Source organism: Lampetra planeri, chromosome 3, assembly GCF_965212315.1.
Source record: "Lampetra planeri chromosome 3, kcLamPlan1.2.h2, whole genome shotgun sequence".
NCBI lineage: Eukaryota > Metazoa > Chordata > Hyperoartia > Petromyzontiformes > Petromyzontidae > Lampetra > Lampetra planeri.
The window spans coordinates 28,625,774-28,653,263 of NC_136109.1; the positions used below are offsets into that span (position 1 = coordinate 28,625,774).

Genomic DNA, 27,490 nt, shown 5'->3' on the forward strand with positions numbered 1-27,490 from the left:
TATCCAGTGACAGGTGGCACGTCTCAGGTGAGCGTCTCCGGATTGCCGATCGACTTCATGGGGACGCGGAGGCAGCGCGCGCTGATGAGGGGGCACAGAGGTCTCGGCTGTCACGTGGGAAGAGTCTGCAGTCGTGTGCCCCCCCACCCCCCACTGGGTTGGCCACTTAGATTTTAGTGGAAGGCCTGAAATGCTAGAGTCTCGTGTTCACCCCCCGCCGCCCCTCCCACAACTCAGTGACTACTCGACTTCGGTGAAGAAGAGCTTTATAGCTCATCGGATTCCTCCGGCACAAATCGAGATTCTGATTCAGTCCCTTGCCACCAGAGCCGGGTTAAGGCGCGGGGCTTTAGGGGCTGCAACCCAGGGGCATCCGACAGCTGGAGGCCCTCCAGAGATGAAGTTAAAAGTGATTTAATTTGTGAATTCTGATTTATATTTGTTGTTAGCCTTGTAAAAATACAATTTAATTTTTAATTAGCTTTGCTTTCCTTTTAAAAATATCACTGGGGGGGGGGGGGGGGGGGGCTCACAGTAGCTGTAGCCCAGGGGGGCAGCACAATCTGAATCCGCTTGCCACTCGTGCGGTACCACCATCGCCCCCACCGCCACCCGCTCCATCACCCCCCTCCCAACCTCCCCTCGTCCTCCGCCCCTCGTTAATGAGTAACGAGGTGGAGGGATGGACAGGGCACGGGTCCGCGCTATCACGGAACGGGTGGGGGGGGTCTCGGGGTCTCGGCCTCGTGGATTTTGCCCCCGGCGAATCAACAGCGGCGCGAGGGCGCCGGGCGACCTCGGCAACGTCGTGCATCTCGGGGTCAGAGAGGTCAGAGAGGTCAGCCAGGTCAGCGAGGATGGCGGTCGCTTGACAATGGCCATGTCAGAGACGCAGCCAGGCGCGGCCGAGATCCTGCGCCGAGTGAGAATCCACGCGAGCCGGCGATCAGCGGGCCTGAGGTGGGTGGGGGGTGGGGTTGGTGGGTGGGGGGTTGGTTGGTGGGTGGGGGTGGGGTTGGTTCGTGGGTGGGGGGTGGGGTTAGTGGTTTGGGGGCAATAGCGGAGCCAGGATTTTCAGGTAGGGTGGCAACCCCTCCAGCAATAAAAATGATAGAGGAGTTGTTAGTAAGTAAGGACTTGTCCCTTGCTTCTTATTCGACGCATGTGCGGCGATGGCGCGGCCATCGATCGAGGGTCGAATTCGAACCGCGTTGTGTGATCGGCATCGCGCTCGCTGAAGGTGTTGATACCTTCAGGGAAGTCGTGGACTGTATAACGCAACTGCGCACAATTCTGAGTCACTTATAACCGCTTGCCGTTACTTATTGCCAATTATGGACTCAGACTATTGTTCTATCACCTCATGGAGTCCCTGGCACGTAATAATATGCTACACAGTGGTAGTGGGGGTCGCAAAATGCCGTATAGGACAGCGTGGGGCTCAGAATAAGTCAGTGTAGCTATATACAATTGTTGTACTGCACTTCTACGCTCCGGCATCTATGGCTCCCCGCTCTCACCAATCGCTATGAACCAAGTCAAACCATCGCCACCCCCGGAGTCGAACCAGCTGCGTCTCAGTGCTCGGCGGCCCCAAAGCGCCTCTCTCAGCGATCCCTGTTCCAGTGCGGGGCGGGGAGAGGGGAGAGGGGGGACGGAGGGAGGGAGCCACTCCCAGGTGACCCGAGTCATCCTGATAGCCCACACACACAAAGGCAAATAACCCCCTGATAGCCTTAACAGACTGTTGGGGCAAGTGCTGTTAGCGAGGAGTACATATGAAGGCCATTGTGCCGACGCGATGGTGATACTCTTTGAATCTTTCGGTAAAGTCGCGTCGAAAATAACATCAAACAATAATATAATACGACGTTTCGATGGCGACACAAGCAACCGTCATCAGGTAAGAATGAATGAGAAAAAAAAAACAACATGGTAAACGTAGAAACACAATGGCACACAACACAGAGAGCCGGACAACACAACAGCCAACACCCCACCAGGCTGACCACGCTCCTCCGTTTGTCACTCTTTGTTGCATTGTGTTTCTAAGTTTACTATGTAGTTTTTTTCTCATTCACTTCTTACCTGATGACGGTTGCTTGTGTTGCAATCGAAACGTCGTATTCTATTATTATTTTATTTTCTTTCTACGTGACTTTACCGAAAGAACCAAAGAGTATGGATTCCTGCAGTCACGAAAGCTTCGAATCTACAATGGTAACATTTACACATCGCACCAGATACTCATTTGAGCCTGAGTCGACCTAGGGGAGGCCCAGGACCCGGTTCAGATAATCGTCACCGGTATTGGCCGGTGAACTCGGGGCGCTGGCCTCGTAGCGCAGCGTGGCGCTAACCGCGGCACCACCGCTCCCCCACATGCACACAGTGACACGCGCGTGGGCACAGTGGCCTCTGACAAACAACTCGGAATGCGCCGACCTCGATAGATTTTTTTTACCGAAAGGACCAAAGAGTATGGATTCCTGCAGTCACGAAAGCTTCCAATCAAGATGCATCTCGGGAGCTGAGCACGATTTTGAGCGTGGATCATTCTCGGCAGGGTGACCCCCTCGTGCGTGTCCCCAGGTGTTGTCGGCCAGCTTTGAGGCTACACGTTGTGGGGCAGTGCAGCCGCATCCATTGCCACATTCAGTAGCTTGAACTCCACCAGCCCCCATCACCAACACGCGCTGGCCGGCGTGGTGAAGTATGGTCGAATATTCCCCACGAACGCCCACGGGCCGAAGAGGTTCCCAAATGACGACTGCGGAGCAAGTTGCTGTGAGCGGGCACCTGCTACTAACCCGAACCCGTCCATGTACTCACAAGTACTAACACGGCATGCAGTACAATGATAAAGATCCCCCGTATAGCCTCAACATACTGTTGGGTCAAGTGCTGTTAGCGAGGGACACCTATGAAGGCCGGCACGGCACACGAAGGGGTGGGTGGCCAGCATCACGCCCGGCCGCCTTTGTCTCCCCAATTCTGATGTTCACGCACTCCAGCAGGTACTAGTTTAAGGCTGAGTCGACCTAGGGGAGGCCCAGGACCGCGTTCTGAAAATCGTCACTAGTGTTGGCCGTGAACGGGAATCGAACTCGGGACGCCGGATTTGTAGTGCAACGTGCTAACCACTGAGCCACCGCTCACCGCATGCAGTGCATACACACGTACACACCACACACGTACTTACACACACACGTACTTACACGTACACACGTACACATACACACGTACTTACACACACGTACACACACACGTACACATACACACGTACTTACACACACGTACACACACACACGTACACATACACACGTACTTACACACACACGTACTTACACACACACACGTACTTACACACACACACGTACTTACACACACACACGTACACACACGTACACACACACGTACTTACACACACACACGTACTTACACACACACGTACTTACACACACACACGTACACACACATGTACACACACGTACTTACACACACACGTACACACACGTACTTACACACACACACGTACACACACGTACTTACACACACGCACACGTACTTACACACACACACGTACGTACACACACACGTACTTACACACACACACGTACTTACACACACACGTACACACACGTACTTACACACACACGTACACACACGTACTTACACACACACACGTATACACACGTACTTACACACACGCACACGTACTTACACACACACACGTACGTACACACACACGTACTTACACACACACACGTACTTACACACACACGTACACACACGTACTTACACACACACGTACACACACGTACTTACACACACACACGTATACACACGTACTTACACACACGCACACGTACTTACACACACACACGTACGTACACACACACGTACTTACACACACGTACTTACACACACACACGTACGTACACACACACGTACACACACACACACGTACACACACACGTACTTACACACACACACGTACTTACACACACACGTAGTTACACACACACACGTACACACACACACACATGTACACACACGTACTTACACACACACGTACACACACGTACTTACACACACACACGTACACACACGTACTTACACACACGCACACGTACTTACACACACACACGTACGTACACACACACGTACTTACACACACACACGTACTTACACACACACGTACACACACGTACTTACACACACACACGTACTTACACACACACGTACTTACACACACACGTACTTACACACACACACGTACTTACACACACACGTACTTACACACACACGTACTTACACACACACACGTACTTACACACACACGTACTTACACACACACGTACTTACACACACACACGTACTTACACACACACGTACTTGTACACACACGTACTTACACACACACACGTACTTACACACACACACGTACTTACACACACACGTACTTGTACACACACGTACTTACACACACCAGTACTTACACAACCTCTGTCCCGTGCAGGCATCGCAGCTATCAGTCTGTCCCCCCCCCCCCACGGACCCCCCCCCCCGCCCATGGGACCCCCCACCCCATGCCCCCCCCCCCACCTCATTGCCCACCGCCACCCCTCCGGGCTGGCCACCACTGCTCGATCGATCCCGCGCGGCCAGCGACAGTGGGGCAAAGCAAATATTGGCCTTGATAAGCGTCCCCAACGCCCCCTCAACGCCCACCCACCCACCCACGCACCCCCCTCAACGCCCACCCCTCCCCCCACACCACGCCATGTAGTCGGGGGGCACGGGGCCGAACCGTCGCCCTTCGCTCCCACGCGCCGCCAGGGCTCCCGACTCGCGGTCCCGGCGCCGCTGGAGCCAACTCGGGGTGACATCTGCGGCAAGTTAGCGACGTGAGTGGTTCACGCGAAACAGATTCTCCCCCCGCGGAATTGTTGCATTGTTAGAGATGATTGGGGGGGTTGGTGGGGGGGTGTAGTGTAGGCGGAGTGTGAGGGGTAGGGAGAAGAGAGGGGTTGGTGCTGGAGGAGGAGGAGAGCGGGTGAGAGACGGCGGTGGAGCGGGGATGAACTCCAGGTACGCGTGTAAGCGCGCGAGTGATGTTCGTGTTGTCTCTGTGTGTCTGCGCGATGTGGAAACATCGCCACCAGGGAGACAAAGGCGGCCGGGCGTGGTGCTGACCGCCCCAACCCTTCGCGTGCCGTGCCACAGGTGCTCGTTTACAGCACTTGCCCCAAACGGTCTGTTGAAGGCTATACGGGGCACCTTTGTCCTTGTGTGTGGGAGAGTGACGGAGTCGCGTGCGCGTGAGTCGGAGACGGTGCGTGTCTCTGAGAGTGCGTGTGTCTGGAGGAAGACAAAGGCGGCCGGGTATGGGGCTGGCCACCCACCCCCTCGTGCGCCGTGCCGGCCTTCATAGGTGCTCGCGAACAGCACTTCAAGTTTTTAGGCGGATCTTTGTATTTTGTGTGTGCGCGAGTGCGTGTGATTCTCTGTCTCGGTGAACGTGTCGTGTGTGGATGTGAACGTGTCTGTGTGCGTGCGTGTACGTGTGGGGAGCGGTGGCGCAACAGTTAGCGCTTAGCGACCCTGCGCTACGAACCCAGCGACACGAGTTCGATTCCAGCTCCCGGCCAACACCGGCGACCCGCCCTCCAATGAGCTCGGCACCTGATGCGTTGTGTAAAAGTCGCCACTCGGGCGTGATGTTTGCCGCCCACATTCGCCGTACTTGCCCGGACAGCCTCTTCAAGGCTATACGGGGGATCTTTGCCTTGTTTTATGTATTGTGTATCTGTATATAATAATCAACGTCTGATAATCTACGCGCATGTCCATATAATTGTGCATGAAGTAGGCGTATGCCTAAGCATGTATTCATCTGTAAATGTCTGCGTCTGTGTGTGTCTGTGTGTGTCTGTGTGTGTCCACGTGTCTGTATGTGGCTGTTGCTGCGCATATTTCCCTTCAGTCGATACCGTTCGCAAGTGCGCCACTCTGTCAATCCACTGCTAGATGACGGTCCTCCCCCGCCGCGTCGGATCATTGGGGTTATTGCACCATGCGAACCCATGAAGGTTCGTGAAGTTACGTGTGGTGTGTGTGGGGTGTGTGTGGTGTATGTGGGGTATGTGGGGTGTGTGTGTGTGGTGTGTGTGTGGTGTGTGTTGGGTGTGTGGTGTGTGTGTGGTGTGGTGTGTGTGTGTGGTGTGTGTGGGGTGTGTGGTGTGTGTGGGGTGTGTGGTGTGTGTGTGGTGTGGTGTGTGTGTGTGGTGTGTGTGGGGTGTGTGGTGTGTGTGGGGTGTGTGGTGTGTGTGGGGTGTGTGGTGTGTGTGGTGTGGTGTGTGTGGTTTGTGTGTGCGTGGTAGTGTAGCGGTTAGTGCGCTGCGCTATGAACCCGGCGACCCGGGTTCGATTCCCGCTCACGGCCAACACCCAGTGACGATTATCTGAACCGGTCCTGGGCCTCCCCTAGGTCCACTCAGCCTCAAATGAGTACCTGGTGCGGTGTGTAAAATATCGCCACTAGGGAGACAAAGGCGGCCGGGCGTGGTTCAGGCCACCCACCCCCTCGTGCGCCGTGCCGGCCTTCATAGGCGCTCGCTAACAGCACTTGCCCCCAACAGTTTCTAAGTGGCCACACGAGGGCTGTCCGTCTTGCGTTTTACACGTTGGTGTCTACGTGCATCTGTGTTTGCAGGTCTCTGTGTTTGTACATCTGCCTTGTGTAATAACAATTTATAAATGCTCATCTTTGTCATTGAATAATTTGCAGATGTCGATCTGACCCTATGACCTTTGGCAGTGGGTTACGGATTACAGTACCCCGGGTTTAGTAAAAAAACGGTTTGGGCTGCGGAGGAACGGGCTCACAAAGTCCACTCGATAATGACTTCGCGCTATCACCAAACTCTGTTTCACATTGACGCCCGACAGTGCCTGTTTGCACGTGGTATTCATTTAAGGCCGAGTAGACCTCGGAGAGGCCCACGACCGCTTCGTGTAGATATTCGCCGCACCATGTTTAACCGTGGATGGGAATCGAACTTTCGGTGCGTAAACATCGCCATTGGGGAGACCAAACAGGCCGGGCGTGGTTCTGGCCACACCGCCCCTCTGAGTGCGCCGTTCCGACCTTCATAGGATGCTCGCGAACAGCACTTGCCCCAACTGTCTGTCAATACTATACGGGGCATCTTTGTCCTTAGCCGATAGGGGTTTAGAGCACCGCGCCACGATGCCGGCTACCCGAGTTCGATTCCCAGCCACGATTAACATCAGTGGCGTATATCAGACCCGGTCCGAGGCTTCCCCTCGCTCGACTAAGCCCTAAGCATGAGTCGACCTCACCGGATGTGGGGGTGGACAAGTCCCGTCTCCTGGGGAGACAGAGGCGACCCGACCTGGTACAGCCCAAACCACGCTCTCGTTCCGCCCTAAATAGGCGCTCGCTAACATCGCTTGCCGCGTTTAACTTGCGAGTGTCCCTGCTTACGTGAGCACCTTTGTGTTGTTAGCGCTGCGTGTGTTTGTGCTCCTCTGCATGTTGACTTTGTGTGTGTGTGTGTGTCTGTGTGTGTATGTGTCTATGATCAGGTCGTGCCGTAGCTGATGTGACATCGAGTCCTCGACAACATCATCAGCAACATCGTCGTGTAAACATGAAGCAACGCAACTCCACACGCTGATAAAAAAAAATCCCAACCCCTGACCCTGCCCCATCCCTGACCCACCACTCCTCCCCCACGCCTCCCCTACCCCGAACAATTCATTTCGCTCAGCTCCCCCTTCCAAAGGCCACCCTCACCTCCCTCCACCCCTCATCCCCTGCCTCCATCCTCCACCTTCGCCCTCCTTTGATCATCCATTGTGACAAGAGCTGCAATGATGCATCGAATCATCGATGAATATTGATCGGTAGGTTCACGATACAGCCGTGCGTGATAATTGACTTTTCGTCAATGCATAAACGCTGTAGGTAATTGGTTCACGTGAATAGCGCGACCGTCCACCGCAGAGTTAAAACATTGATCGATTCCCGAATAGAATTGTGCCCATTGATGGAATCGTCTGGTCGAGATTCGGCCAACCACGACCAGAGATCCTCAGCACTATCACCGCCACCACCACCACCGCACCGACCAGCTCCACCACCAGCAACACTGCTACCTCCACTATAACGATCATCATTGCCATCAGCACCACCACCATCAGCCCACCTTGCACTGAGAATCAGAGCACCCTGCACAAGAACGCATTGCACACAGGGCACCCTGCACAACGGCACCCTGCGTACGAGCTTGGCGCACAGAGCTCCCTGTCGTGGCTGTGGAGTGTGACTATGGTGTTTGCGTTCTCGTCTGCGTCCAAACGCCATCCTCACACCACGCAGCCCCGGCACGGATTCCCCTCCTCGTCGTCATCCGTCGTCATCGATGGTGTCGTTGTTCAGCCGTCGGGAGTTTTAGCAGCGATCGATATTCGCCGCTGAGCCGGTTTGGAACGAGTTCACGGTTCGATTCGTGCTACAGGCGTCGTGTTGATTTCTGCAGGAGCCGGAGTTGATGAATTGTATCGTTTGTTAATTATTGATGGGAATAATTCACGTGCAAACTCGGAGCGTTGAGACGGAACATTTCGCTTGCACGGGAGTCCATGGTGGCAAGTGGCACCTGCATGGGCCGACACGTAAAGACACGTGGACAAGCATTTTACATTCAGATACCTCTCTGTGTGCTGTGAAGAAGGCTCATTGCCTGGAACGTCGCCCGTCATATACGTGTTCCTTTTCAAGCCATTATAAAGCAGCTCTGTCGCTGTTGCTAATGCCTCCTTCACGTGTTCGTCTCTCCGTGTAAAACGAAAATAAAATAAATATTTTTCTTGCAAAGCCCATCAGCCGCACACGCGCGGTCGTCTGGGAGTGAGTAACTTCAGTAGCATCGTTTCAACACGAGCGTATCTCCGGGGCGGCTTTGACACGCAGCGTCTCATCAGCTGTACGTCGTGGTCGAGTCGTGACATTGCAGCGTTGACTCCAAATACGCTCGGTTCGGTCCATCGCGTGCATCCCACGTGGCGCGTTGGGCAGAGCTGGACACGCTATCCGGAGGTCGCGAGTTCAAATTCCGCTCGACCATTCATCCAGCCCTTGAGTGGAGTACAGAGTGGTGCGGAGGCGATAGCAGTGTGGTGTGTAGAGTGGTGTGCAGTGTAGAGTGGAGTGGAGTGTAGAGTGGAGTGTAGAGTGGTGTGGAGTGTGGAGTGGTGTGGAGTGTAGAGTGGAGTGTAGAGTGGAGTGTAGAGTGGTGTGGAGTGTGGAGTGGTGTGGAGTGTAGAGTGGAGTGTAGAGTGGAGTGTAGAGTGGTGTAGAGTGTAGAGTAGTGTAGAGTGTAGAGTGGAGTGTAGAGTAGAGTGTAGAGTGGAGTGTAGAGTGGTGTGGAGTGTAGAGTGAAGTGTAGAGTGGAGTGTAGAGTGGAGTGTAGAGTGGTGTGGAGTGTAGAGTGGTGTGGAGTGTGGAGTGGTGTGGAGTGTAGAGTGGAGTGTAGAGTGGAGTGTAGAGTGGAGTGTAGAGTGGTGTGGAGTGTAGAGTGGTGTGGAGTAGTGTAGAGTGGAGTGTAGAGTGGAGTGTAGTGTGGAGTGTAGAGTGGAGTGTAGAGTGGAGGCGAGAGGAGCATCCTCGTGTGACTCGAGTCGCGTCTACGAGGATGCAATCTCGAGTAGTGGGGGATAGAGGAGGATCACGTGCAGGGTCGATCAGTAGTTGGGGGACTAGAGCAGAGAGATACGTGGCGTTGTTGGAAGCTGATAAGGGGAGAGGGTTCAGTACAGCAGAGTGGAGCAGGATAGAGGAGTATGTGACTGTACGTATGTACGTTGAACTTCTTTCGCACCGTACGAAGCCAACCGCGATCATCAGAGTTGCGGGCGAAGGTCAACAAACTACACTACAACAACAACAACAACGACGAGCAGTCCTATGAAGAGGTGAGGTCGTCAATCTAGACTGGAGGAGGAGGAGGAGGCATCTGTGGAGTTGGCTGCGAGAGGAGCGGCGTGCGGGCCGCGTGTCCTCCCACCCGGGCGGACTTTGCCCGCTGCGTAGACGCCGCGCCGACCCGGAGCCCCTCCGTGTTCGGCACGGAGGGGCCTGAGCGATCGCACGGAGATTCCACATCTTTGTTTGTTATCTGTGCAATAGGCGATCACCCCCCCCCACCCCCCATCGTCTCCCCACCCTCACCCCCCGGACCCCCCCTCCCCCCAGCCCAGCCCTGTCAGCAGAGGGGCCGGCGATCCGAGCGAGGTGGCCGTCGCGAACGGGGCCGTCGCGAACGGGGCTGTAGGTGGAGCGCCAGACGACCCCAGATCGTGCCGGGAAGCGAGGTGGCCACGAGGTGGTGGCAGCGCTGCCACGTTAGAGGTTGGCGACCCATTTATGGGGGGCTGGGGGTTGAGGGGGGTGGGGGGGGTCCCCTCGGAAGCGAGTCGGGTTGTCTCCGGGTTCGCGATTCCCTCCTGTTACGGGCACAGCGCTTCGCACGGGATTGGCCAAACACCTCCAGGCAGCAGGAATACTCTTGGCGATGAGTCTCGAGACTCGGTCGAAGCCTTCCTGAGTTAATAAGAGGACCGTCTTGTTAATTGCGATGGATTTGTCTCAACACACACATTCGCTTCATTTTTTTTTATCAACTCGGCAGTCGCTGCAGCCCGAATTCGCAGCCCCCTTGTCAATCCACTGCTGGATGAAGGTCTCCCAAACGTCGCGTCGAGCAGTGGTGGACGTTAAGCCATACTTCACCGCGCTGGTCATTGAGTGGTTGGTGAAGGCGGGGCCCCAGGACCCGGTTTGGGTGTCACTCGCCACTCATGGGAGCCGTGGTCGGGAATCGAACTCGAGTTACCGAGTTCATGGAGCAAGTGGCCTTCAACAGCATCGACCTATTGCAAGGTAGCAATCTCAATGCGAGGTCGGCTTCATAACAAAGAGTAACTCTTACTGGTAGGAACCTCCTGGTTACACCAGCCCACAGGGGATTATTGTGTCCGTCCGTCCGTCGTGCATCCAAAAATGTGAGGGGTGGGGCTGGGTGGAGAGGGGAGGGTGGGGAGGGTAGGGCTGGGTGGGGAGGGTAGGGCTGGGTGAGGAGGGTAGGGCTGGGTGGGGGGTGGGAGGGGTGGGGCTGGGTGGGGAGGGGCTGGTCACCCCGTGGTGCCCTTATAAAACTCAACGTTTAACCTACTCACGCCGGCTTGTGCCCGCCCTCAAAGTCGGGCATATTTGCGGAATACACCACGCCGCCGTTGACCCTGGCCATTGACCGAGCAACCCAACGTTCCTACCAGCTCCCTCCGCAGGAATGTGTTCTACTCGAATTGAACGTGTTACGTATTAATTTATTGTCATGTACAAATCCCACGCTTGTATTTCATCAGTTCACGTGATGGCAAAGACAAATGTCCCCGAGTGTAGCCTTCATCCCGCAAACACAGATTAGCACAATCTTTGCCAGGCACAGCACATACACGAAACACAATGGAATGACGTCACTGGGATAAACAATGAAATCATATAAAAAATAAATACACACGAGACATTTTGCATGCGAGTCTTTTCTATGACCGTTGAACACAAGCCCTCGTGTCGATGCCACCGTCTGTCCTTGTCAATTCGGCGTCACGACACCGACACGGGCTGTGAGCAGTTGGACGTGCACGAGATGGTCGCTCTCCATGCCGCGCCTGCGGCCATTCATTCGATGTTAATCGGAGACACTGCAAGGACCCCCATTCATTCGATCGGTCGTTACAGGGGGGCGGGGGGGGGGGTAGCGAGGGATCTGGGATTCTAGATTTGAAGCTTTCGTGACTGCAAGGATTCATATTCTTAGGTTTTTTCGGTAAAGTCACGTAGGTAAAAAATAAAATTAATAAAAGTAATAATAGAAATAAAATAAAATAATAAATCACGACGTTTCGGAGGCAACACAAGTCTCCGTGGGACCATCACAGCTACATTTACTGTATCAAGTGAGGCAAAGATTCCAAGATACAAGTTCTTAAATACAAGTTAAGGGGGGGGGAGAGGGGGGAGGAGCTTATTTGAGTGTGGTAGCCAATGAATGGAACGTATTGGGGGGGGGTGGCGGGGCTAAAAGAGAACAACAGGAGCACATGCTAAAGGTGCACATGCTAGAAGAGAACGACACTGCGCATGTTGTTTAACAGTGTTGGGATCTGGGAACCAGCGGAGCGGGAGAAGCCGCGGGTCACGGCTCGCTCATCCGTCGGAGGGTGGTGACCTTGAGGGGCAGGGGCCAGAACCTGGCCCCGCGTCCCTTGGCGCGGGTCCCGGCCGCGGCGAGCCTGGCCGCCGCCGGCGGCGTGCGGGGGGGGGGGCGCCCTGGAGGCGCGGCGCAGGGGCCCCAGGCCCAGCAGGGCGCAGTGGGGGCTGCACTCGTGCAGCGCGACGAACTGGGCGAGCGCCGACGAAGGGAAGTTCCCACGGACGCCCTGGAACCTGAAAAACGGCGTGGCGGGCACAGGTGGCACGGGTTATACAGCTGGCACGGGTGGCACAGGTGGCACGGGTTATTCAGCTGGCACGGGTGGCACAGGTGGCACGGGTTATAAGGTGGCACGGGTGGCACGGGTTATACAGCTGGCACGGGTGGCACAGGTGGCACAGGTGGCACGGGTTATACAGCTGGCACGGGTGGCACAGGTGGCACGGGTTATACAGCTGGCACGGGTGGGACGGGTTATAAGGTGGCACGGGTGGCACGCGTTATACAGCTGGCACGGGTGGCACAGGTGGCACAGGTGGCACGGGTTATACAGCTGGCACGGGTGGCACAGGTGGCACAGGTGGCACGGGTTATACAGCTGGCACGGGTGGCACGGGTTATAAGGTGGCACGGGTGGCACGGGTTATAAGGTGGCACGAGTGGAACGGGTGGCATGAGTGGCACGGGTGGCACGGGTGGAACAGGTGGCACGGATTATTTGGGTGGTAAAGGTGGAACAGGCAGTAGAGGTGGCACGGGTGATATGCGTGTGCACGTGTGTGTTGGAGCGTGAGGGTGGAGCGGTGGTGTAGCGGTTCGCGCACTGGGCTACGAAGCCGGCGACCTGAGTTCAATATCCGAACCGGTCCTGGGTTTCCCCGAGGTCGATTCGTCCTTATAAAATAGCACCTGGCACTGTGAGAAAACGTCAACACTGGGGATACAAAGACGGCTGGGCGTGGTTACTGGCCACACCACCCTTGAGTGCCCCATACCCTGCGTGGGCTATACTTTGTGTGTTTTTTCTCAATAGTCTTTGTGTGAATGCGTGTGCACGTGTGCGCGTGTGCAGAAGAAAGCGGTCTCACTCCTTATCTCTGGTGGCGATCCCGACGTCTGTGAGGTGCAGACCCACTCCTAAGAAGCCCAGCGGACACAGGCGGGCAGAGCGACGAGGTGAGAACCGGCGAGGCGACGTCACGGAGGGGGTTTTGACAGCGCGAGAGGGGAACACCAAACAATTAGCACGGTTGGCTACGTACGGTGCGAACGAAGTTCAACATACTGCCCATAGGCTAACACTACCCATCCACTCAACACTGCCCATAGACTCAGCAATGCCCATAGACTAACACTACCCATCCACTCAGCACTGCCCATAGACTCAGCAATGCCCATAGACTAACACTACCCATCCACTCAACACTGCCCATAGACTCAGCAATGCCCATAGGCTAACACTACCCATCCACTCAGCACTGCCCATAGACTCAGCACTGCCCATAGACTCAGCACTGCCCATAAACTCAACACTGCACCTTCGATTAGCACGGTGGGTTACGTACGGTGCGAACGAAGTTGAACATACGTACTGCCCATAGACTAACACTACCCACAGACGCAACAGAGCATCAACAACGAGGCGCTCGGTGGGCGAACCAGCGCCCCCTGCTGCCCGTGGCCGCGGCTTGACTCCAGCGGCTACAACGGGCAGGACAAGCGAACAGCGTGCCACGGGTGAACAGCGTGCCACGGGTACCCGGCGTGCCACGGGTACCCAGCGTGCCACGGGTACCCAGCGTGCCACGGGTACCCAGCGTGCCACGGGTACCCAGCGTGCCACGGGTACCCAGCGTGCCACGGGTACCCACCGGGCAAGGCTCAGCTACGTACTAAGTGGGAATGGCTCAGCCAGGTACTAAGTAGGCACGCAGCCCCCCCCCTCTCTCTCTTCGCCTTGTCCAAACGTGCCCAGCCGGGCCCCCCTCGCTGCCACCTGCGACTAGCGGCAGGTGGCCACGTGGTCGCCACACCCGACGAGGTTGCCCGCTACCCCAGGCCAACTCGCTCCATCTCCCTACTACACGCTGCTGCTGCTGCTGTTCCTCTTCTCCTTTATTATTATTATTGTTGTTATTCATGATTATATTGCTCGCCCCTGCGCTGTTTTTGAGTTGTACGCCTTTTGGCGTCATCTGGTCCAACACCATGTGAGACTAGGCTCTAAGAAAAGCTGTCTCGGGTGTGGACCAATCAACTTCAAGGACAGTGCATATCATTATCATTATCAGAGTTGTTTCTTTTTGTTTGCATTTTGACTGCTTGTGTTGTGGTTATTGCAAACATGATGCCTTGTATAAAGGTGTCAGTTTTTGTACCAGTTGAAAGGGTAAAAACCTATTATTACTACTTGTCGACAACTGTTTTGGCAGCGGCGGTGCACTAAGCACAAGCAACACAACAGCTTGACGCTTTCGTCAATAACCAACAACCACCGTGGGGCATTCAAAGGGAAACAATCTGGAACAGTGGCGACGTATCGGGTCATCCCTTCCTCTCCAGTCGCGACGAAGAAAGGGGCCATCGCCCGAGACTTCGCCGCATTATACAGGGTGTTTCACAAAGATGGACCCCATTTCAAAGCGGTATATTTCACGATGGCAACATGTTCCTATTACACAAAAAGTTAGGAACGGTTTAATGAGTTATCAAGTTTTACTAACCATTTTATAAATGCTCTATGTGCCCTCCACCTGCTGTACGGACAACATCGAGACGATAGTTGAATTCGTCCCAAACGCCTCTCAAAGTGGCTTCTACCACTGAAGTCACCGCTGCCGTGATTCTGTTTTTGAGTTCATCCAGATTAGTCGCTAATGGTGGCACAAAAACACGGTCTTTTGTGCCACCATGCTCTTTGACATTGGCGGATCAATGCCAAAACGCCGTTGAAACGCACGCTGCACCGCAATTACAGATTCAGTCTCGCTGAACTGCAGCACGCAAAACGCCCCTTGTGTGTTGCGGGGTCGCCATCTTGCGAATGACTGAGGCTAGGGGCTGTTTGTGCGCTGGGAGAGGCATCTCGCGGTCATCATTTGAAACTCTACGCCCCGCCCTCTCTACGCCCCGCCCTCTCTACGCCCCGCCCTCTCTACGCCCCGCCCTCTCTACGCCCCGCCCTCTCTACGCCCCGCCCTTTCAAGTGGTAAGAGTTTCATTCATGGACGGTTCGAGCTTGCAGAGATATTGCGATTTCAAATCGGGTCCATCTTTTTCCAACACCCTGCAGCACAATTTCCCTTCTCAAGGCCACGCGGTGCTATCGACGAACGCGCCGAGCCGCTGCCGCTGCTATCGACACCGCCGGCGTCACGTGCATCGGTCGCTCTTCCTCGCTCCGCAATCACCCTGCAGGTCGGTGACGAGGAGGCGGCCACCGGAGCGCACGAACACCCAGTGCTGGAAGGCGACGCACTTCATGGCGGCCTCGCTCGGAGCCCCGGGAGCGCCGGCGCTGAGCTCCCTCCCGTCGCGCGGGGAGTACTTCGCGAAGCGCCCCGGCAGCTGCACCTCCACGGTGGCGTGCGCGGCGGGGCGGCCGGGACGCGTCAGCAGGTACAGCGGGATGACCCTGCGGCAAGGGGGGGGAGGGAGAGAGAGAGACAGGGAGGTGCTGGAGTAAGGGGAGAGGGAGACGGGGGGTGGTGGTGCTGGGGTACGGGGAGATTGAGGATGAACCTCGTGAAAGGAGAGAGACAGGAGGCGATAAGTGGAGAAGAAGATTTATTGTAGAGCAGTGGTGGTCGGTTGGTTTCCTCGTGGATGAGGGATGGATGAGGAGGTAGCTGAGGAGGCAGATGAGAGGTGGCGACGCTCACTCGGGAGTGGAGCCGAACCCGGGCAGCGCCGAAGCCTCTGAGGCAAAGCGTCGGCACAGCTGACGGGCGGCTCCCTGCACCCAGCACTCCTGCTCGCACACACACACACAAGACAAAGGCCCCCCGTGTAGCCTTTAGCAGGCTGTTGGGGCAAGTGTTGTTAGCCAGTACCTGTTCAGGCTGGGACGATACAGGGGGGGTGATGTGGCCAAAACCAGGCCCGGCCGCCTTTGTCTCCCCATTTCTGATGTTTACACACCGCATCAAGGGCACCTATTTAAGGCTGAGTCTACCTAGGGGAGGCCCACACAGAGCTCACATACGCATGCAATACACACACACGTAGAGACACCGCATATCCTACAAGCGCAGATCTGATGCGTATGGGTGAAGCGGCGATTCCTGGCCACGGCTAATATCAGGGGTGAGTGATCAACGGGAACGGAGCTGGTCCTGGGCCACCCAACTTTAACAACCTGCACTAAAGGGAGGCCTTCATCCAGCAGTGGATTGATCATGGCTGCTGCTGCTGTTTGCTGATGATAATTACAATGAAGATGCGGGCTGAATTGCTCACTCAATATTTTCGGGGTTCCCAGTCGACTGAATTCAGTTGCAAGGAACGAGTCGTGGCCACAGACGTAGCGAGAGCTATACCAGATGTGGTGTGCCGGGTGTGGAGACATTTTTGGCGCCTCTTCATCGGACAGAACAGGCCGATATTAATCCGACGACGATGCTGCTGCTGCGACTGCCCGTGTCCTTCTCCCACACCTCCGATTCAGCACGGCTGGTTACGCACGCTGCGAAAGAAGTTGCTGATGATGATGATACGGCGCAAGCCTGAACCCTGCCGCTCTCACCTGCACCGCCAACCTGCGGTTGCTCTCCACCAGCTGCGGGCCAGGCTGGCCGCCCTCCCCCAGGGCGCTGTGCACCTTGACGACGCACGCGGCGCCCACCCCGAACGGGGGGCACAGCCCCTCGACGACGACGGCGCGGTGGGCCCTGCGTCTCATCCCCTCGCCCATCGCCGCCGCGTCGCACTCGACCCGGCCGGGCACCGCCGGCCCCCAGCGCGCGACGGGCACGGCCGGAGGGCGCTGTGCGGGGAGGGCCCCGGTGGTGGTGGTGCCGCCACGGGAGATCGGGAGTGGGCTCGGATTGCGGTTCGCATCTGGGCTCGGCTCCTGGTTCAGGTACTGCGGCCCGAACACGAGCTCCCTGAGCTCCGCGATTTCCCACGAGCCTGGGGTTGAGTTTGAGAAGCCGATTCGTCATCGTCGTCATCATCATCGTGGTCATCGTACAATCATCGTCGTCGTTATTATCATTCTCACCGTTCCCGTTACCGCAATCAATCCATCATCACCCATCATTCGCAAAATAGATTGTTCCGCTATGAAGAAGACCCATTGAGTTATCTCTATGTTTTACTTCTACCAGCTTCAATAATCACATCCTAAATGATCACCACAGCCACAACATCCATCATCATGATCCATCCGCACCCTGCGTGCATCGCTCCACTCTCACCGGTGACCGCTGGGATTAGCGCTGCGGGGTGAAGGTTGTTAGAGTTTGGCTCCAGCCCAGGGCCTCCTCGCTCCAGCTCAAGGTCCAGTCCTCGTCGACCCAGCTCCATCTCGGGTCTTTGGTCCAGCTCCATTCCAGGTTCCTTCTCCAACCTCCTCCCATATTTTTTCTCCAACTCTGCCTGAGGTCTTTGCTCCACCTCCATCTCATGTTTTTGCTCCAGATCCAATACCGGTTTTTTCAGCAACTCCATCCCAGGTGTTTGCCCAAATTTCATCCGAGATTTTGTCTCTAACTCCACCTGAGATTTTTTCTCAAGGTCCATCCTCAGTCTTTGCTCCGCTTCCAGCTCAAGTTTTTGCTCCACCTCCAATCCAGGCTTTCCCTCCAACTCCGTCCCAGGTCCTCCTCGCTCCCGCTCCAGGACAAGCCCCGATCCTGGCTGTAGCTCCACGTTGCTCTCCTGCCCCGGCGCCTCCTCGATATGTGGGACCTTTGATTTGACGGCCTCCATGGAGTCTCGGCGATTGCCGACGGAATCATCGGAGACCATCGCAGAACCATTGCAGACCTCTCCAGAATCGTCGTCCACCTTTGCGTGATCATTCACAACCATCAGGGAATCGCTACAATCAACGGCGGACTCATGGCAGACCATCGCCGAACCATCGCAGCTTGGTGGTTGCAACACTCTGCACGAGGCTGATGATGATGATGACGACGTGGAAGAGGAAGTGGGATACCTCTTCGCTGAGAGAGGCTGCCTCTTTAGGTTTCGCTTCACTCCCTCCCGGGAAGATCCGTCTTGGTCTCCTCTTCCTCCTCCTCCTTCTCCCCGTCGTGATGAGGCCACCTCGTCCTGCCTCGTGTCGGCTCGCCGCGCTTGACCGTCGTCATTCCGTGTGACGAGTGACGCCACGTGCACCTCAACCGCCTCGTCATCGTTCTGCTGCGTGTCGCCGCTGCCTGTGTGTTCGGGGGGTGCGACTGCGTGGTGTGCTGGTGTGCGTATGGGGCGTGGGGGTGTGTGTTTGATCTGCGGCGGTGTGTGTTGTGTGTGTGGGGGACGGTGTTCAGGGTGTTGGGGTGTGTGTGGGGGTTTAGGGTGTGGGTGTGTGTGTGGGGGTGTGTGTTCAGGTTGTGGGTGTGTGTGTGGGGGTGGTTGTTCAGGTTGTGGGTGTGTGTGTGGGATTGTGTGTTCAGGGTGTGGGGGGTATGTGTGGGGGTGTGTGTTCAGGGTGTGGGGGTGTGTGTGGTGGTGTGTGTTCAGGGTGTTGGGGTGTGTGTGGGGATGTGTGTTCAGGGTGTGGGGATGTGTGTGGGGGTGTGTGTTCAGGGTGTGGGGGTGTGTGTGGGGGTGTGTGTTCAGGGTGTGGGGGTGCGTGTTCAGGGTGTGGGGGTGTGTGTTCAGGGTGTTGGGGGTGTTCAGGGCGCTGTGGTCCTGGTCGCACCCTCGACCCAGCCGCCTGCTCCGCTCCCATTCCCGCTCCTGGTTTCGATCTCCCGGCATCTATCGCTCGGCCCCCCTCTTCTCGAGGGCCCCCCATCTCGCGCATCGAGCCCCCCAATACCCGCGTGCGCATCCTTTGCACGGAGTTGGCGAAGTCCGTGACAATCGCCACCTCCAGCCTCTGTGACGTCAAAGGGGGGGGGGGGCACGTGGCCCATAACGTCATTAACATCATCATTCCTCGTTAATGTAATCGACAGCATTTGAGCGATACATTGACACGTGCAAACAATACTTTTTGTAAGATTACAAACATTTCGACGGTGGTCATTGTGTGTGCTATGAAGATGGGCTGGTGCCCAACACGTGTTATTGACACGTGACGTGTTGGGGATTGTTTTTCTTCCAAAAATAAATATGGATCAATTACTTCACCGCCACCACCACCACCGCCACCACCGTAGCAGCAGTGGGTGGCCGCTGCCTGGCAGCCGTGAGCTGGACAAGAGCCAGGGGCGACGCTTCCGTGATGCCTCGTGGAAGCTGCTGGACCCAACAACAAGCAGCAGGAGGAGGAGGAGGCCAGAAATCTCATTCATTGGCTACCACTTCATTTGTATTCCTGACCATCGGACACCGTTTATTCTAAGGTCGTGACACACCGCGGTGGCGAGGAGATGTTATCTCTCTCCCGGACCCTGGCGATGTCTGTTGTTGTATATTTGGAGTTCGCGTGTTCTCTCTCTCGCCGTGGTGGTCCTGTGGATTTTCTTCCGGATTCCTCGGGTTTTGCCCTCCACAGTTAGACACGCCTGCTTAGGTTATTTGGCTGCAACTATACATTCCCATCTATCTATATATATACATCTACTTATATAAGCTATCACGTGTGACCAGTTTGCCTCTAGAAAACAGCCAAGGGCTCATATTCTCAAGCCCACCGAGCCAAGGGCTCGGTGGGCTTGAGCTAGAAAAATAAAATAGTTTAGTGACGTGTCGGCCCAAGCCCCACGAACTCTTCTTACGGCGCCTTGAGGCTTTTTGTGAAAGGTGGATTATACGTGTCAATGATTACAGTGTAACAAAAAAATCCTGGGAAGTGTTATGGGGCCGTCCATAAATGACGTCACGCGATTTCGGACGATCTTTTACCCCCCCCCCCCCCCTTCGTCACACGGCGTCACAAAAAGTCAGACCCCCCCTCAAATATGACGTTACAAAGCTCTGCCTCCCCCCCCCCAAATAAAACATGCTTCAAATCGCTTTAAACTATTGTCATTGAAGTGCGTATTTAATGTGGCGCTGCACTCTGATGTTGTAGGAGAAAACATTTATTAAAAAGTATATTTAATTAAATAGAACATGTTTTCTATATTTATTTAAAGTTGCGCATTTTGATGTGTGCCTCAAAAGGACAGAAAATGGCTATGACTTGAAGGCTGCCGACTCCTTATCTACAGCTCTGACAAATCGTTTCATAAGGCCCAATGTGATGTGCAGCGGTGGCATCAGCACCCTCCGGGGGTCCACCAGTGGCTCCCACTTGACGTGGTTCCTCCCCACAGAGAACTCGGTCCGCTGTGGCCAGTCCCGCCTGAGGTAGTGCGCCTTGGTGTCTAAATACTGTGTAGTAAATTTTGTATGACTTTAGTATGAATACATGTTAATTTTGATTAATATGTTGTTTTTTCTGATTTTATGTGAACGAAAAGACACAAGCTCGCCCGTTTTCTCATTGAAAATAGGTACATTTCTAAATATCACTGTCCTGGTCACAAAAGCAAAGTTTGTGGGGAATAATAGACAATTTTTTATACTTTTTATGCATAAGCAATTACGAAACAACACTTACTACCCAGGAACAAAAATCGTGTTACATTGTGTTGTTATTATTGTAAACAGTTCGCATGATGCCATGATCCTGCGTGTGTCCTCTAATCCACCTGGGTCTCCCGATGTAATCTCGAGCGTGCATCTCCCCGTGATTCTCTGCCCACTCTGTCGGTTTTGTTCCGTAACTTCTCCGTCATGGCCCCACGTTACCAATGATCAACGCGTGGTCGCAAGCAAGCAAGCAAGCGCCACGCACTGACGACACCACTGACTTCTTCTAGGCCACATCGTTCCCGCTGCCACTCGCCATCAAGTTCAGTGGGGTTCAAATAAGCGCTGTTCCCACCCCGCTCTTGTCCATCCTCTTTATCTCGTCGCTTTGACCCCGGTTCGCATTCAATAGCCGTCCCTGGCAGCACACACACAGTCCGCACCGTGCGTTCCCAGCGGTGTCACGCCAACCCGATGTCTCCATGTGATTCGCATATCCCCGTCTGTTTACACATTAGTACAGTCGTCACACGATATCTGTTGAACGTTTCCTTAACTTCAGTTTGTATTTGCGCCACGGTCAGTCTAAAAATAATCTGCCCGAGCTGACTTACGTTGCAGGGAATGTATGATTTATGTTCGCGGAATGTTCTCCATTTCTCATGCGGTGCCACAGCTGCTATCGCTATGATTTTAACACGTTTAATTACTGTAACTTCATTTAAATAAATACAAATACTTTTGTAATGTTGATAAACCAGGTCACATACACTCATCCTGGGCCTCTTGAGTACTGACCTGGCCAGACGAAATCAACTCGAGACTTTTGTCCGGTTGGTTAGGCGACTCCTTCAACATTACCTTTGTTTTTTTTAATATATTATTTATCCTGAACCTAACCCTGGCAGCCTTCTCTCGAACTGAGTTGTCTCAACTTATCCTGCAGTTCATTTCCATCGATCGTGATGGCGACCGTGTCACACATCTAATCTGAGCCAAGGGTATCATCATCATCGTCGTAATTGCACAAACCGTAAACTAACCAAACCCACGAGGCTCCACGCGTGCAGGTTGCATGATGACCGTGAACATGGACATGCACATCCCTCCACTGCTGCAGCACTGCGTGGTGATGATGATGATGATGAGTCTTTATTTGTGGAGGACGATCGTTCCGGCAATGTTGTTATTATTATAGCGACCCTTTGCCCCGAGGAGAGATAACACGGCCCGGCCACCTTCGTTAACATATTTCCTTCACGTAAAAAAGAGCGTCTTCTTAAATAACCCATCTTGCAGCGTCGCGGCCTTCTAGAAGAAATAGGTCAGGTGATGTTGTTCTTGTTGGTGGTGATGAAGTTATTGATGATGCAACAGCTGTTGTGCTGCTGCTACTGATGGTGCTATTTCTGTGGAAATTGATCACGACGCATCTATTCATGGTGTGGGTGATGATGACGCAGCTGATTATGGTGAGGCATATGATGTTTTTTTGCTGCTTTTGTTATGATTTTGATGCAGCTGCTGCTGATGATGATGATGCCGATCCTGATGGAACCACCGTTGTTGAGGAAACTGTTGTTGATGGCACTGCTCATGTTGCTCCTGATGATGTTGCTGATTATCCATAATATAAGTTGTTTGGGTTAGATCGTGTAAATAATAAAATGTGTCGTTAAACCCGCCACCATCCGACACAACCAACTAGTAAGAGTTGCCACGTAAACAGAACGTGGCCAATTCGTTACTAGTACAGCACACCGGTGTGTTGGAGAGCCAAGCCACAACATTTACAATCTGAGTACGACGTTTCACCAGTAATTATAACTAGCTTAATCAAATAGCCGTATTTTAATAAACACAATAGACAAAAAGGTCAAGTTTAAAGGGCCTGCATAATGCACATGCATAATGTGCGTTGCCTCAGTAATCCCCCCCCCCCCGCCCACTATATAAGGAACGAAACAGGAAGACTTCTCCACAAATCTGGCTGTCGCCTGATGAAGCTAGTTGTAATTACTGGCGAAACGTCGTACTCAGATTGTAAATGTTGTGGCTTGGCTCTCCAACACACCGGTGTGCTGTACTAGTGACGAATTGCCACGTTCTGTTTACGTGACAACCCTTACTAGTTGGCTGTGTCGGGTGGTGGCGGGTTTTAACGACACATTTATATATTTACGCGATCAAACCCCAAAAAACTCTATTATGGATAATATTTATTTGGTGTTCTTTAGCCTCGTGCTGATAATTTGTCCTGTTTGCCCAACATAACATTTACCACAAGTGCAATTAATCCTGTACACACCTTGATAGCTTCGGTAATACATCTTTTGTACCAGATATTAATTTCTGTATTTTATGTACCGTGCCAAATCTGACTCGGATGTTTTGTTTTCCAAGAATCTGGATAGTTTATCAGTTACTTCCGCAATGCACGGTATTTTAATAGTTTTTATTACTTGGGCAGTTTCAATGCTCATGTTATTTGATTTGCTTTTGGCATGCCATGCCCTGTTGATTTGTGCATCATTGTTACCGTTCATTTGCAGCGCTTCTTCAACATGTTTAATTTTACTTCTCAGACTATCACCATCTGACACTTTCTTAGCCCGATGAATGAGCGTCTTGATCATGTCGACATTGATACAACCACAGTTCGATGCGTCCACGTCTTCTGGTGATTATGTTGCCGATACGAATGGCGATGCTAACGATCATGAAGCTGCTGCTGCTGATACAGATGATGATGTTGATGAAGCTACTGCTGCTGATGATCGTGACACTTTATGAAACGGCTGTTATTGATTGAGCTATTGACGCAGATGCTCACGATGATGATGCCAATGCTGGTGACGACGACTGGCACCGCAACCCTCACCTTGAGAAGGGGCGCGTGGCCCTGACGTCGTCCCCTGGGCTCACCCCTCACGGTCAACTCGGAGCGAGTGAGCAGTGACGAGACGACCGAGTACATGGGTGCTGTGAACGCAGTGACTAGGCACCAGTACACGCGCTCCTTCCATTTCTCTTGGCCTTCATCATCATCGGCAGCGTCCTCCTCCTCCTCACCACCACCAGCCTCCGCCTCTTCTCCATTCTTTTTTCTCGCCGGCTCGCCGGATCGTGTCGTCCCCCTGCCCCTAGGGCAATTGACAAAGGCCCCGGGGCAATTGCTAGCAGCCCTCTGGTCCGGAAGGGGTAGCGCAGGTAAATGAGCCGTGCACGTGTGAATGGCCAACATCGCTCCGACTGCCAGATTTTCTGTCGAGATATTCATGGTGCCTGCTTGTCTTATTCGAATCCCTAATTAATAGAAGGTATGTGATTGAGCCTTACGATTTAGTGGTCGATGTTAAGGTGCAAACGCATAGTCGCACCTATCAATCAATTTCATTTATTCAGACGTTCTAATTTCCGAACCACGATCTTCCTTAAAAAGGGCCCGTTGCCCAAAACGTCAAAAAAAATGTAAACCTTCAGTGACGGGAGAAAACCAATCACACCCTGAATCTGTATTATTTTAACCGTCAATGTTATTGCTGTTGTTGTTATTTTAAAAATGTAATCGTATTGAGCATGCTACCGACTCACACGCTTCCACGATCGTTACTCAACGCCCCCAGTGGGCCCGCGAGAGAGGCAGAGACGGAGACGCCGCGCCCTGCTGCGTGGTTGGCGTTCCACGGCAGGAGCCCCCCACGCTGCTGCTGCTGCTGCTGGTGGTCGCTGTTTGCTGAGTCTCTCCCCGCGGCTGGCGGGTAGCGCTTTTAAAGGACACCGCCACTTCTACCCCCCCCCTCCACCCCGCCACCCCCCACCCCACTGGCACCATCATCACCCATCACCAAGCACCACTATCATCAGCGTGAATATTCACTGCCCTCATCCATCACCGTAGCTCGCAGTGCGGCCAGCTGCCCACATCCTCACCAGCCATCGCCACCACCACCGCCTCCGCCGGTCTCAAGTGAGTTGCCACCAGCGTCACCTGCCACCATCACAATCGCCATCACGTCAACGCACCACCTTCTTCAACTAACACCACCACAACCAAAAACAACATCACCCACCATCACTACCACGCACCGCAACTATTATTCATCATCATCATCACCACCACCCATCACCACCACCCATCATCACCACCCACCACCACAATCACCCACTACCATCATCACCACCCATCACCACAATCACCCACTACCATCATCAACACCATCACTACCTATACACTCACAATCACCACTTCAATTGCCCGCCCATGATGACCATCACACCCCACCGCCGCCACCACCACCATCGCCTCTCCCCGCCCCTCCATCACAGATCCTATTTATAACGCGAGCATCGGTATCACCCCCCCCCTCCGACCCCCCCTTCCCCTACACCCAAGTGGCCCCGTTATCAGGACGAGGATATCCCTGCCCAGACCCCGTGCCAGCGTCTCGCGGGGCAAGAATCCAACACCAGAGGCGAAGGCAGAGGTCGCCACTAAGGGGTAGAGGGCATCTCCCTCTCGACTAACGAGCGGGGGGCAGTTGGGGGGGGGGGGCTGTCGGAGGCCCTCGGAAAGGGAGAGGAAATTCCACATTTCTATGGAATTCCTGTGGGATGTAGAGCTAGCTTGGTTCGGGTTAGAGGTGGCTGGGCTCGGGGTGGGGGGGTGTCTCGCTGGCTCGTGCTGTTAGACTTTGAGGCAGGGCCAGGGCTGGATTGGCTCGTGTGGTTGGGGCTGGGGCCGGAAGTGGTAGTGCACGCGTTGTGGTGGTGGTAGTGCACGTGTGGTGGTGGTAGTGCACGTGTTGTAGTGATGGTAGTGCACGTGTGGTGGTGGTAGTGCACGTGGTGGTGGTAGTGCACGCGTTGTGGTGGTAGTGCACGTGTGGTGGTAGTGCACGTGTTGTAGTGATGGTAGTGCACGTGTTGTGGTGTTAGTGCACGTGTTGTGATGGTAGTGCACGTGTGGTGGTGGTAGTGCACGTGTGGTGGTGGTAGTAAATGTGTGGTGGTGGTAGTGCACGTGTGGTGATGATAGTGCATGTGTTGTGGTGGTAGTGCACATGTGGTGGTGGTAGTGCACGTGGTGATGGTAGTGCACGTGGTGGTGGTACACGTGTGGTGGTGGTAGTGCACGTGTGGTGATGGTAGTGCACGTGGTGGTGGTGGTACACGTGTGGTGGTGGTGGTAGTGCACGTGGTGGTGGTGGTACACATGGCCATGTGTTCAAGAATGGGATCGAGACTCGTGAATCTATTTTAACTGCCAGGGGCTCAAGTAGCATCAATACAGCGCATCCCCAAACTTAGCCCCCGATGCAGACACAAGTCACGCACACTGCGGCACACGTGTGTGTTTGTGTGCGTTATACATGTGTGTGTGCGTCATACTTGTGTGTGTGTGTTATGCGTGTGTGTGTGTTATGCGTGTGTGTTTGGTGAGGAGCGGTGGCGCAGTGGTTAGCGCGCTGCGCTACGGACCCTGCGGCCGCAGTTCGATTTTCGCTCGAAACCAAAATCGGCGGAGAATTTTCTGAGCCGTTCCTGGGCCTCCTGCCCCTCGGTCGACTCAGCCTTAAATGGGCACTGTACCTGGTGCGATGTGTACACCTCAGCACTGGGGAGACAAAGGCGGCCGGGCGTCGTGCTGGCCCACACCCCCTCGTGTGCCCATGCGCCATTAATAGGTGCTCGCTAACCGCACTTTCCCCAAAAGTCTGTTGAAGACTATGTGGAAGATCGTGGCGTGTGGCCGTGCACTACCACCACCACACGTGTACCACCACACGTGTACCACCACCACCACACATGCACGTTGAGCGACGCTCACAACAACGAGCAGAACACCGGGTGGATAAAACACCGCGAGGTGGTCATGGGAAGACGGTCATCTCAACCAGTTAACCCACACGACCCGGGTCTGTCACGTGACCTACTGCAGGCAGCGAGACTTCGACAGCTCACGTGGCAAGTGCCTCTAAGTGCACCTAGCCTGGCAGGGGCGCCGTGGCGACGTCACCTCGACTGACCTGCGTCAGTTTGTAGCGGCTGCCACGAGGTGTCGCTGCTGTGAAAGCTGTCGATGTATAACCCCACGGAGGTCGCGATGATGGGGGTGGGTGATGATGGGGGTGGGTGATGGGGCTGGGTGGATGATGATGGGGGTGGATGGGTGGGTGATGTCGGTGGTGATGTGGGGACGGTTGTCAAGTGCTCTGCCGGTGATGTCGGTGGTGATGTCGTGAAGGTGATGGGGTGTTTGAAGCTGCCTATGCGTATGGACTGACTGATGATGTTGGAGTTTGAGATGATTTGTGTGTATAGTTGGGGGGGGGGTCACTGAATGAAGAGCAGTGCCCCCCCATTCAGAGACAGCTCCTCGGCGTGGGCGAGCCGAGGATTCGATGTCGACTCAAAGAGCTCATCGCGAGTGAGCCAGCCGGAGTCTCATCGCGAGGAGCCGGAGTCTCGAGTGTGCCGGGAGTGTGGGG

General features: G+C 54.4%; 1 long non-coding RNA gene across 1 annotated transcript; it reads left to right on the top strand.

Annotated features, from left to right (window-relative positions):
- The first annotated feature begins 4,819 nt into the window (after positions 1–4,819).
- LOC144717210 (uncharacterized) lies at positions 4,820–8,911 on the top strand. Its single transcript, XR_013585059.1, has 3 exons — positions 4,820–5,094; positions 5,990–6,095; positions 7,615–8,911. It is a non-coding gene; the product is annotated as an uncharacterized LOC144717210 (long non-coding RNA).
- Positions 8,912–27,490: the final 18,579 nt, after the last annotated feature.